Source organism: Oncorhynchus keta, chromosome 18, assembly GCF_023373465.1.
Source record: "Oncorhynchus keta strain PuntledgeMale-10-30-2019 chromosome 18, Oket_V2, whole genome shotgun sequence".
Taxonomy (NCBI): Eukaryota; Metazoa; Chordata; class Actinopteri; order Salmoniformes; family Salmonidae; genus Oncorhynchus; species Oncorhynchus keta.
This window is the reverse complement of record NC_068438.1, coordinates 35,987,223-36,000,829: the sequence shown is the minus strand read 5'-3', so window position 1 is coordinate 36,000,829 and position 13,607 is coordinate 35,987,223. Positions and strand designations below refer to the sequence as shown.

The 13,607-nt window shown below is 46.3% G+C and overlaps 1 protein-coding gene and 1 long non-coding RNA gene across 4 annotated transcripts in view; one reads left to right on the top strand and one right to left on the bottom strand.

Annotated features, from left to right (window-relative positions):
• Nucleotides 1-13,607, bottom strand: part of robo1 (roundabout, axon guidance receptor, homolog 1 (Drosophila)) — a 476,268-nt gene that overhangs the window by 299,501 nt on the left and 163,160 nt on the right. The window lies entirely within an intron of this gene.
• On the top strand, nucleotides 7,506-10,081 carry LOC127908756 (uncharacterized). Its single transcript, XR_008068346.1, has 2 exons — nucleotides 7,506-7,656; nucleotides 8,153-10,081. It is a non-coding gene; the product is annotated as an uncharacterized LOC127908756 (long non-coding RNA).

Below are 13,607 nucleotides of genomic sequence, written 5' to 3'. Positions count from 1 at the left end.
CTAGCAGGAGGCTGTGAGAATCAACTCTGATGATGGGCTCAGTGTGGCTAGCAGGAGGCTGTGAGAGTCAACTCTGATGATGGGCTCAGTGTGGCTAGCAGGAGGCTGTGAGAGTCAACTCTGATGATGGGCTCAGTGTGGCTAGCAGGAGGCTGTGAGAATCAACTCTGATGATAGGCTCAGTGTGGCTAGCAGGAGGCTGTGAGAGTCAACTCTGATGATGGGCTCAGTGTGGCTAGCAGGAGGCTGTGAGAGTCAACTCTGATGATGGGCTCAGTGTGGCTAGCAGGAGGCTGTGAGAGTCAACTCTGATGATGGGCTCAGTGTGGCTAGCAGGAGGCTGTGAGAGTCAACTCTGATGATGGGCTCAGTGTGGCTAGCAGGAGGCTGTGAGACTCAACTCTGATGATGGGATCAGTGTGGCTAGCAGGAGGCTGTGAGAGTCAACTCTGATTATGGGCTCAGTGTGGCTAGCAGGAGGCTGTGAGAATCAACTCTGATGATGGGCTCAGTGTGGCTAGCAGGAGGCTGTGAGAATCAACTCTGATGATGGGCTCAGTGTGGCTAGCAGGAGGCTGTGAGAATCAACTCTGATGATGGGCTCAGTGTGGCTAGCAGGAGGCTGTGAGAGTCAACTCTGATGATGGGCTCAGTGTGGCTAGCAGGAGGCTGTGAGAATCAACTCTGATGATGGGCTCAGTGTGGCTAGCAGGAGGCTGTGAGAATCAACTCTGATGATGGGCTCAGTGTGGCTAGCAGGAGGCTGTGAGAATCAACTCTGATGATGGGCTCAGTGTGGCTAGCAGGAGGCTGTGAGAGTCAACTCTGATGATGGGCTCAGTGTGGCTGGCAGGAGGCTGTGAGAATCAACTCTGATGATGGGCTCAGTGTGGCTAGCAGGAGGCTGTGAGAGTCAACTCTGATGATGGGCTCAGTGTGGCTAGCAGGAGGCTGTGAGAATCAACTCTGATGATGGGCTCAGTGTGGCTAGCAGGAGGCTGTGAGAATCAACTCTGATGATGGGCTCAGTGTGGCTAGCAGGAGGCTGTGAGAATCAACTCTGATGATGGGCTCAGTGTGGCTAGCAGGAGGCTGTGAGAGTCAACTCTGATGATGGGCTCAGTGTGGCTAGCAGGAGGCTGTGATAATCAACTCTGATGATGGGCTCAGTGTGGCTAGCAGGAGGCTGTGAGAGTCAACTCTGATGATGGGCTCAGTGTGGCTTGCAGGAGGCTGTGAGAATCAACTCTGATGATGGGCTCAGTGTGGCTAGCAGGAGGCTGAGAGAATCAACTCTGATGATGGGCTCAGTGTGGCTAGCAGGAGGCTGTGAGAATCAACTCTGATGATGGGCTCAGTGTGGCTAGCAGGAGGCTGTGAGAATCAACTCTGATGATGGGCTCAGTGTGGCTAGCAGGAGGCTGTGAGAATCAACTCTGATGATGGGCTCAGTGTGGCTAGCAGGAGGCTGTGAGAATCAACTCTGATGATGGGCTCAGTGTGGCTAGCAGGAGGCTGTGAGAGTCAACTCTGATGATGGGCTCAGTGTGGCTAGCAGGAGGCTGTGAGAGTCAACTCTGATGATGGGCTCAGTGTGGCTAGCAGGAGGCTGTGAGAATCAACTCTGATGATGGGCTCAGTGTGGCTAGCAGGAGGCTGTGAGAGTCAACTCTGATGATGGGCTCAGTGTGGCTAGCAGGAGGCTGTGAGAATCAACTCTGATGATGGGCTCAGTGTGGCTAGCAGGAGGCTGTGAGAGTCAACTCTGATGATGGGCTCAGTGTGGCTAGCAGGAGGCTGTGAGAGTCAACTCTGATGATGGGCTCAGTGTGGCTAGCAGGAGGCTGTGAGAATCAACTCTGATGATGGGCTCAGTGTGGCTAGCAGGAGGCTGTGAGAATCAACTCTGATGATGGGCTCAGTGTGGCTAGCAGGAGGCTGTGAGAATCAACTCTGATGATGGGCTCAGTGTGGCTAGCAGGAGGCTGTGAGAGTCAACTCTGATGATGGGCTCAGTGTGGCTAGCAGGAGGCTGTGAGAGTCAACTCTGATGATGGGCTCAGTGTGGCTAGCAGGAGGCTGTGAGAATCAACTCTGATGATAGGCTCAGTGTGGCTAGCAGGAGGCTGTGAGAGTCAACTCTGATGATGGGCTCAGTGTGGCTAGCAGGAGGCTGTGAGAGTCAACTCTGATGATGGGCTCAGTGTGGCTAGCAGGAGGCTGTGAGAGTCAACTCTGATGATGGGCTCAGTGTGGCTAGCAGGAGGCTGTGAGAGTCAACTATGATGATGGGCTCAGTGTGGCTAGCAGGAGGCTGTGAGACTCAACTCTGATGATGGGATCAGTGTGGCTAGCAGGAGGCTGTGAGAGTCAACTCTGATTATGGGCTCAGTGTGGCTAGCAGGAGGCTGTGAGAATCAACTCTGATGATGGGCTCAGTGTGGCTAGCAGGAGGCTGTGAGAATCAACTCTGATGATGGGCTCAGTGTGGCTAGCAGGAGGCTGTGAGAATCAACTCTGATGATGGGCTCAGTGTGGCTAGCAGGAGGCTGTGAGAGTCAACTCTGATGATGGGCTCAGTGTGGCTAGCAGGAGGCTGTGAGAATCAACTCTGATGATGGGCTCAGTGTGGCTAGCAGGAGGCTGTGAGAATCAACTCTGATGATGGGCTCAGTGTGGCTAGCAGGAGGCTGTGAGAATCAACTCTGATGATGGGCTCAGTGTGGCTAGCAGGAGGCTGTGAGAGTCAACTCTGATGATGGGCTCAGTGTGGCTGGCAGGAGGCTGTGAGAATCAACTCTGATGATGGGCTCAGTGTGGCTAGCAGGAGGCTGTGAGAGTCAACTCTGATGATGGGCTCAGTGTGGCTAGCAGGAGGCTGTGAGAATCAACTCTGATGATGGGCTCAGTGTGGCTAGCAGGAGGCTGTGAGAATCAACTCTGATGATGGGCTCAGTGTGGCTAGCAGGAGGCTGTGAGAATCAACTCTGATGATGGGCTCAGTGTGGCTAGCAGGAGGCTGTGAGAGTCAACTCTGATGATGGGCTCAGTGTGGCTAGCAGGAGGCTGTGATAATCAACTCTGATGATGGGCTCAGTGTGGCTAGCAGGAGGCTGTGAGAGTCAACTCTGATGATGGGCTCAGTGTGGCTTGCAGGAGGCTGTGAGAATCAACTCTGATGATGGGCTCAGTGTGGCTAGCAGGAGGCTGAGAGAATCAACTCTGATGATGGGCTCAGTGTGGCTAGCAGGAGGCTGTGAGAATCAACTCTGATGATGGGCTCAGTGTGGCTAGCAGGAGGCTGTGAGAATCAACTCTGATGATGGGCTCAGTGTGGCTAGCAGGAGGCTGTGAGAATCAACTCTGATGATGGGCTCAGTGTGGCTAGCAGGAGGCTGTGAGAATCAACTCTGATGATGGGCTCAGTGTGGCTAGCAGGAGGCTGTGAGAGTCAACTCTGATGATGGGCTCAGTGTGGCTAGCAGGAGGCTGTGAGAGTCAACTCTGATGATGGGCTCAGTGTGGCTAGCAGGAGGCTGTGAGAATCAACTCTGATGATGGGCTCAGTGTGGCTAGCAGGAGGCTGTGAGAGTCAACTCTGATGATGGGCTCAGTGTGGCTAGCAGGAGGCTGTGAGAATCAACTCTGATGATGGGCTCAGTGTGGCTAGCAGGAGGCTGTGAGAATCAACTCTGATGATGGGCTCAGTGTGGCTAGCAGGAGGCTGTGAGAATCAACTCTGATGATGGGCTCAGTGTGGCTAGCAGGAGGCTGTGAGAGTCAACTCTGATGATGGGCTCAGTGTGGCTAGCAGGAGGCTGTGAGAATCAACTCTGATGATGGGCTCAGTGTGGCTAGCAGGAGGCTGTGAGAATCAACTCTGATGATGGGCTCAGTGTGGCTAGCAGGAGGCTGTGAGAGTCAACTCTGATGATGGGCTCAGTGTGGCTAGCAGGAGGCTGTGAGTCCCTCCGACACCCCTCACCCCTCTCTGCAAACCAGGGACACAGGAGGTACATGAGTCACATGCCATAGGGGAGCCAGCACAGGGGACAGCCCTAGTAAGCTGTCATGAATGGTCAGGCAACTACTTCACATGCAAATCCTCATATAACAGGATTCCATTAAAATGCAACACTCAGACCAGAAAACCATATACAGAGTATAGTTAATTACATCTGTTTTATGGTTTATCCACTACTTTGCAATGTCTTGTGAATTAATATTCAAATGGATTCAGTTTATTTTGCGTATTATGCGATGCAATTTTCAACAATATTGTGAAAGCGCTGTGCAGGTAATTGAGATCAGTGGTGTGAATAGAGGGATGAATGTGATGTGGAGAAGGCCTGACTCTCCCCTCTGCTTCAATCTCCCCTAGCAGCCCACAGGGACACACAGGAAAGTCTCTCATTGTTCCTTAAGGGGGACACAAAAACAGGATTCATTTAAATGTGGTTGACAATGCCATGCTTTTCAAGCTAATCCATGTGGCCTGTGCCCCAGCCTAGAGTTTCTAGAGCTGCTTTCTATTCCCTTCTATTCCACAATCACTCTGCCAGTTTGTTTTGTTGGGGGAAGGGGGGACTGCCAGTTCAGCGAGTGCTTAGCCTGGACAGACATGTTCCAGAGAGAGACAGACAGGGCCCAGAGAGAGACAGACAGGGCCCAGAGAGAGACAGACATGTTCCAGAGAGAGACAGACAGGGCCCAGAGAGAGACAGACAGGGCCCAGAGAGAGACAGACATGTTCCAGAGAGAGACAGACAGGGCCCAGAGAGAGACAGACATGTTCCAGAGAGAGACAGACAGGGCCCAGAGAGACAGACAGGGCCCAGAGAGAGACAGACATGTTCCAGAGAGAGACAGACAGGGCCCAGAGAGAGACAGAAGGATCGAGGGAGACTGTGGAGACAGACAGGGGGAGGCAGAGATAGACAGACAGGGCCCAGAGAGAGACAGACAGGGGGATGCAGAGATAGACAGAGAGGAAGAGAAATGCATAGAGATCGAGATTTGTAAAGAGAGACTTCTATTCCATACCATGTTTTTGAAATGTATAGAGATCGAGATTTGGAAACAGAGACTTCCATTCCATTACCATGTTTTTTACAGCTTCCACTTGACACACCCCTAAATTATTAATCATACCTCTTATCTTCCTTAGTTTTCTATATTTCAGTAAATATTTGTATTTTTATTTTCATTTAGTTTGCCACTTATTTTGGTTAATCCAATCTGGATGCTGAGTAATGGCACCCAGCGCTTCAGTAATGTGACTGTAACAGATGGGAATCACTGAACAATAGAAAAAAGACAACAGTTTTGTGTCATGTTCTGTTCATAAGTGGCCTGCATTATCTGGCTCCCCTGCTGAGAGTTAAGATGAAACCTTGCCTCTCTTACTTCATCTCCCCTCACTTCTTCTTTAACACAGAGCACACTAAATTACCTGAATGGCTCATTGAGTCTCATTCTACTGCTGTCTGTCTGTCTGTCTGTCTGTCTGTCTGTCTGTCTGTCTGTCTGTCTGTCTGTCTGTCTGTCTGTCTGTCTGTGTCTGTCTGTCATTTTCTCTCTCCTTTCTCCCTCCACTACTTCTACACCCTCCTCCTCTTCCCCCTCCAGTATCTCTCCTCTGTGGCTCCTCAACACCCAGTAGACTGCAGTGAGCCGTGAGATCCTATCAACGTGCTGTAGTGTATAATTTACTACTGCAGAGAGGGTTGAGTCAGGAGAGCGTGGGCAGGGTAGGAGGCAGCGATAGAGGAGGGAGTAGGGGGGTTATAGTGTCCTAGAGGGGTCCGCAGGGAGGCCCTATCGAGCTATGGCGCTCTAGGGTACATAAGAAAATGATTAAAAGTCCCCATCACTACCACTAGCTGCAGTGACCGATTCTCCTCCATTACCCCTGCCCCCTCACACACCCACATACCCACAGGGATTCAGGTGAGCTGGGCCTATCGCTGCAGCTGGAGGCGGACTTAGACCACTGACCTGTGTACCTGCGTCACTGCAGAAGCTGAAGGACACATACCTCTGCAGACCAACAGAGGACAAAGCATGGACATTTGTACAATACAGTGACTGGGATGTGCAGAATAGCAGAGAGCAGAGATGGGGGTTTTCAAACAGTCTGTTTGGCTGTTACCTGTCTGCCAAGCCTTTCAATTAGCACAACTTGGCAGTCCACAGAAAAAATGCAACAAACATCACTAAACAGATACAAACTATCCTTTGGGAAGAAGACGTTTGGATAGATGAGGAAGTGAAGCTATAATAGGAATAGGAAAATAATAGGAAAATAGGAAAAATGCCAAGGGGGGTGAATACTTTCGCAAGCCACTGTAAGCTTCTCGTTCTAACAATAGCATGGTATTATCGGTATTCAGTTCACATTGGTTCACTATGTCAGGCTGCGAAGTCTCTGGCTGGCTTGACAGATTTCGGTGAACAAAGCCCGTACTTGATAACATGTACCACATCACAGAGAACTAAATGGGTCCTGTGTTGTATTCAGGAGACGAGTTTGAGTGACACAGATCGTGTATCCTGCCTCTATTTCCAGGTACACAAGCATGCTGTCAACCTTGTTTACATGATGTCTAATGAACCAGTCAAAATACTTCCTCTCCCACACACACTGGTCAATATCTACAGACAACTTCTCTATGTCACATTGCTAGAATGGCCCTGAGAGGCTCTGAGAGACTGTCAGTGTTAGTCTTTCAAGATGGAAAATCAACAACATTCATTGTTTGAGATGTTTAGGTGCTACACTGATCGTTTTACGGTGTCCAGGTGAGGAAGTGGGGGACACATATCCTAAACAAAGCCCCCCAGCCAGTGAATGAGGCAGTTAAGAGTGTTGGGCCAGTAAGTGAAAGGTCACTGGTTCGAATCCCTGAGCCGACTCAGTGAAAAATCTCACGATGCTTAACCCTCATGTAAGTCACGCTGGGTAAGAGTATTTGCTAAATTATTAAAATGTCCCCAAACAGAGGTATATTAATGTGGACAGGTCATACACCCTACCTCTCAGATTCTATTATCCTGGCCTCTGTGTTACACATTCCAGCTACTGCCCCTGTTCCCCTTTTGTTTGTCTCATAGCCTCGTGAGACCCAACAATTCACTTATTTCCTCTCTAATGGACATTCGTTGTTGATCCGTATCTCTAAGGCCATACATACCACTGTGTAAGGTCCTGTTGTACCTTTGAGAGGACTTCCTGGGCTTTCCAATGACATCACATGTGTGGGGGTGTGGGGGGGTGTGGGGGGGTGTGGGGGGGTGTGTGGGGGTGCCACCTTGTTTCTTTCAGTTTGTTTTTTGTTTTTTTTTACCATTTTTTGGCTACCATCACAATTAGCACATTTGATAGTGTGTATAATTGTGTAATTATCATTTTTGTGAGATTTATATTCTAATTGTTTCTTACAGGTAAATATCTCAGGAATAGTTTGGTGAGTTTTCAGATCAGTGTAATATATATATATATATATATATATATATTTGTTTACATTAAATAAGAGCCAAATAAGAGCTGGTAAATACATGTCCTCTGTAGTGGACATCATCATGCACTAACTAGGTGTTTTACCTACTGTCCCCATTTACTGCAATGTTACATGTTTCATATATACTATCAACTAGGTGTTTTACTTACTGTCCCCATTTACTGCAATGTTACATGTTTCATATATACTATCAACTAGGTGTTTTACCTACTGTCCCCATTTACTGCAATGTTACATGTTTCATATATACTATCAACTAGGTGTTTTACCTACTGTCCCCATTTACTGCAATGTTACATGTTTCATATATACTATCAACTAGGTGTTTTACCTACTGTCCCCATTTACTGCAATGTTACATGTTTCATATATACTATCAACTAGGTGTTTTACCTACTGTCCCCATTTACTGCAATGTTACATGTTTCATATATACTATCAACTAGGTGTTTTACCTACTGTCCCCATTTACTGCAATGTTACATGTTTCATATATACTATCAACTAGGTGTTTTACCTACTGTCCCCATTTACTGCAATGTTACATGTTTCATATATACTATCAACTAGGTGTTTTACCTACTGTCCCCATTTACTGCAATGTTACATGTTTCATATAAACTATCAACTAGGTGTTTTACCTACTGTCCCCATTTACTGCAATGTTACATGTTTCATATATACTATCAACTAGGTGTTTTACTTACTGTCCCCATTTACTGCAATGTTACATGTTTCATATATACTATCAACTGAGTCATAATGGGCACTACAGTGCAAATACAATAAAACATGTATATAACTTTTTCCATCTTTTCTTTTTGTAACATGTTTTTCTCTGCCCCCGGCACTCTTTCCGGGTCTCAGGAGGATAGATTGTAGGCCCCTCCACAGTGGATCCACCTTCAGTGTGCTAATCCTGCACAGGGCCATGCAAAGCAGGAGGGACAAGCAGAACATTCAGAAATAAGAATGAGTCCTGGTCTCTCCTGGTCTCTACCCACTGTTCCCATTTCAATCTAGCCTGGCGATAGAAAACAGACGGCATGCTAGGGTCAGGGGTCAGCCCAGGCTCAATTAGAGAACCCCCCAGTGAAAAGGCCTGTGATTATTTTAAAGCCTTTAACGTCTCTCTCCCTGCTGACAGAGAAGAGGTGCTCTTTCCGAATAAAAAGTGGATTTGCCCCTCCCCTCCTCCCTTCTGCACCGGTTGTCAAAATGTATAAAGTTTATAAACAGAGACATGCAGGGTTAAAAGGTGCGAGAAGGGAGGTCACAGAGGAGGGGACGGGGAGATGGAGGACCCCCAACTCTCCTGTTGACAGATACCATTCGCTACGGAGCGGAGACCGCTGAAAGATGAAGTGGTTCACAAAGACACACTTCTTTAGAGAAATATACTTAGAGAGGAATTATACCTAAAGGAGACATTTGTTTCAGTTTGTTGACAAGAAAAAATAAACGAATTTTCTTCATTTATTTATTTATTTTGGTTTTAAATATTATACTGTTGAAGGTCAAATAATAACTAGCAACAAAAGCATTGCATTTTGAGTGGTGGTGTTCATGCCCTGGGACATTTACATTATCATATAAATGATGGCTATTGTATAGTAAAAGACAGGTTTTACATGTGAGAGTGGCTGAGCCAATGGGAGAGATGTGGCCCGAACATAAGTGCTCTTCAGGGATCCTATCCCTGCTTTCTGGCTGGAACATCAAACAGATAAGTGCTGTGATTTCCATGGCTTCAAGTACATTGCGTGGTACTGCTTTGAGTAAGTAGGTCTATTGAGGTTGCAAGTTTAACTGTCTGAAGCTAACCAACCATATGCACATTGGTAGGCCTGTCTAAATGGAGGATGTCTACTTGGATGGGTGACACTATATGAACTTTCCTGTTTTTCATATCTAGACTATCAAGCCATACACATGTGGCAAAGTTGAAATCCATAAGTAATTGTGCCTGGTGAAGTGCCTGGTGAAACCATATCTTCCTTCCGAATGGAAAAAGACAGGCAATAATACAATAGCGAACATTTTCATTAGGCCTCTGCTTGATCACACGGTTCATTTGATTACCTTGATGATATTCTGCCAGATTTACGCTCTAATGACAGTACCCAGGACAGCTGTACAGCATTTACCCTGTTCTCTTCTCACCCTTCACTGAGGCAAGGGTAATTTCACCCTGAGCATAATAATAATAAATAATATATGCCATTTAGCAGACGCTTTTATCCAAAGCGACTTACAATCATGTGTGCATACATTCTACATATGGGTGGTCCCGGGGATCAAACCCACTACCCTGGCGTTACAAGCGCCATGCTCTACCAACTGAGCTACAGAAGGACCACCCTAACCATAACACAATCTCATTAACACCTGTACTTTTCACACACACACACACACGCACATGCACACACACACACACACACACACACACACACACACACACACACACACACACACACACACACACACACACACACACACACACACACACACACACACACACACACACACACACACACACAAACACACACACACACACACACCCACACCCCTATCCACATCGATGGAACAGTAGTGGAGAGGGTAGCAAGTTTTAAGTTCCTCGGCATACACATCACAGACAAACTGAATTGGTCCACTCACACAGACAGCATCGTGAAGAAGGCGCAGCAGCGCCTCTTCAACCTCAGGAGGCTGAAGAAATTTGGCTTGTCACCAAATGCACTCACAAACTTCTACAGATGCACAATCGAGAGCATCCTGGCGGGCTGTATCACCGCCTGGTACGGCAACTGCTTCGCCCTCGACCGTAAGGCTCTCCAGAGGGTAGTGAGGTCTGCACAACGCATCACCGGGGGCAAACTACCTGCCCTCCAGGACACCTACACCACCCGATGTTACAGGAAGGCCATAAAGATCATCAAGGACATCAACCACCCGAGCCACTGCCTGTTCACCCCGCTATCATCCAGAAGGCGAGGTCAGTACAGGTGCATCAAAGCTGGGACCGAGAGACTGAAAAACAGCTTCTATCTCAAGGCCATCAGACTGTTAAACAGCCACCACTAACATTGAGTGGCCGCTGCCAACACACTGACACTGACTCAACTCCAGCCACTTTAATAATGGGAATTGATGGGAATGATGTAAATATATCACTAGCCACTTTAAACAATGCTACCTTATATAATGTTACTTACCCTACATTATTAATCTCATATGCATACGTATATACTGTACTCTATATCATCGACTGCATCCTTATGTAATACATGTATCACTAGCCACTTTAACTATGCCACTTTGTTTACATACTCATCTTATATGTATATACTGTACTCGATACCATCTACTGTATCTTGCCTATGCTGCTCTGTACCATCACTCATTCATATATCCTTATGTACATATTCTTTAACCCCTTACACTGTGTATAAGACAGTAGTTTAGGAATTGTTAGTAAGATTACTTGTTGGTTATTAGTGCATTGTCGGAACTAGAAGCACAAGCATTTCGCTACACTCGCATTAACATCTGCTAACCATGTGTATGTGACAAATAAATTTGATTTGATTTGATTTGATTTGACACACACACACAAACACACACACACACACACACACACACACACACACACACACACACACACACACACACACACACACACACACACACACAACAATACCATTCACTTCTGTCCAGGCTGAGATTTCCCCAAGGGTCTCATTCGTCTCACTTCGGTCCACAAACTCGTCTTCGACCGTTTGCAGAAATAATCCCTGTCTGTTTAACTTAGTGCTGAACAAGCTGCAATTCAGCACTCCTCTGACTTAACATCAAACTGGTTGACTTTGGACAACCACTGCATAACCCCTACTCAACACTGAAAAGTCACTCATCCACTTTGGGAATAGGACAAACAGGAAAGATGATAATAAAATGACCTGTGAATAGAATATGACACTATACTACACTAATGCTGTTCTTATATTTGTTTTCTTCCTATGTATGTTTTCTTCCTTCTTCATAGTCTCCTATTGGGGCCACACTAGAGACACATTAGAGACACATATGCCTGCCTGTGAGCCAGCCTGTGCTGCCTGAAAATCTCAGAGTTTAAAAACTTCCACAAAGCTGGGAACGATCTGAGAGACAAGGCAAGAAAGGCATTCTATGCCATCAAAAGGAACATGAAATTCAACATACCAATTAGGATCTGACTAAAAATACTTGAATCAGTTATAGAACCTATTGCCCTTTATGGTTGTGAGGTCTGGGATGCGCTCACCAACCAATAATTGAAAAAGAAAGAAAACAAAAAGATAATTACTTCACACATTGGAAAGAATTAACAAAAAACTGAGCAAACTAGAATGCTATTTGGCCCTAAACAGAGAGTACACAGTGGCAGAATACCTGACCACTGTGATTGACCCGAACTTAAGGAAAGCTTTGACGATGTACAGACTCAATGAGCATAGCCTTGCTATTGAGAAAGGCCGCCGTAGGCAGACCTGGCTCTCAAGAGAAGACAGGCTATGTGCACATTGCCCACAAAATGAGGTGAGCAGCACTTCCTAACATCCTGCCCAATGTATTATATTAGAGACACATATTTCCCTCAGATTGCACAGATCCAAAAATAATTTGAAAACAAACCCAATTTTGATAAACTCCCATATCTACAGGGTGAAATTCCACAGTGTGCCATCACAGCAGCAAGATGTGTGACCTGTTGCCACAAGAAAAGGTCAACCAGTGAAGAACAAACACCATTGTAAATACAACCCATATTCATGCTTATTTATTTTCCCATTTTTACTATAACCATTTGTACATCGTTACACCACTGTATATATACATAATGACATTTATAATAGCACAGCCTATAGAACAGACAGACAGAGGAACAGACGAGACAGAGATGACAGAGAGAGAGGCTCTTAACCAGACTGTTTGTTCCAATCCTCCTGTATGGCTGCTACACCCATTTCACTCCTCTGCTCTGGTCTGTCTGCACCCAGGAATTAGCCAGCCGCCAACGGCCAGCAACTCCAAGGTTGTTGAGAATGGTCACCTTGATCCTGTCTCCCGTGATGATTCCCAGACACCGTGAGACAAAGGGGGCCTGCTTCTGGTGAATTTGGCCTTGTTTTGTTTGACCACGGCTGATGTTCTGGTTCTCCCAGAGTGCTCTTCTCATGGGCCTCAGTGGCTGTGCTATGGTCTAAATACAATCAGTCAAGCTGCTGTGTTCGCCAGACAGGATGAGATAGAGCACAACAACATTTGATTGTCCAGATGAACAAATAAACCTTTCAGATCCAGACAAAACCGAACTAAAACTGGCCTAGTCGACAATATAGAGCTAATCTATAGCAGGTGAGCAGAGATGGGGAATCCTCTTAGAAAGATGCCAGCATCGCGCCAGTAAACGACTAAACAAAGAGATGACAATGCGATGTAAAGCATGCAGTATAACTACTTATTACTTGTCATGACTAATACAACATTTCATGAGATGATCTTTTTTTCCCTGCCTAGTAAATGACAAAGTCCATCGCGTATGCTCTGCTTAAACCATTATAACAGGACCAACAAATGGGCATTTATTAGACACGTAGACAGCTGTAATAACTTTAGTCTTGGGAAGAGAAATGTCTTAGGGGAACAAAGTTGGCTTTAAGTGCCCAGTCCCTGGGGGAGAGAACGGAAATCGAAACTGTGTGGGATGAAAGAACCCAATATTTCTGAATTGTTGATGTAATCTCGGCTGCAGAAATCACTATAACAACTGGGGGGGGTCTGAAAAATGACCATAACAGAACAGGGTCCCTTCTGTATTTTGAAATCTGTTCATTCAGGGGAGAGTATTTCCTCAGAGCTTTGCTTAGCCAATATCATTAACTATAGACTGTGTGTGCTGCTGTCCAAATGCCCTGGACAGACACAAGGACACACACACACTAGCTATAACACTATGTACACCTGAGTGTGTGTCTGTAGTGATTATTCATGAATGGGAAAAGACTGTATAACATCTGTGAGCCTATAGCTAGCCGACATATT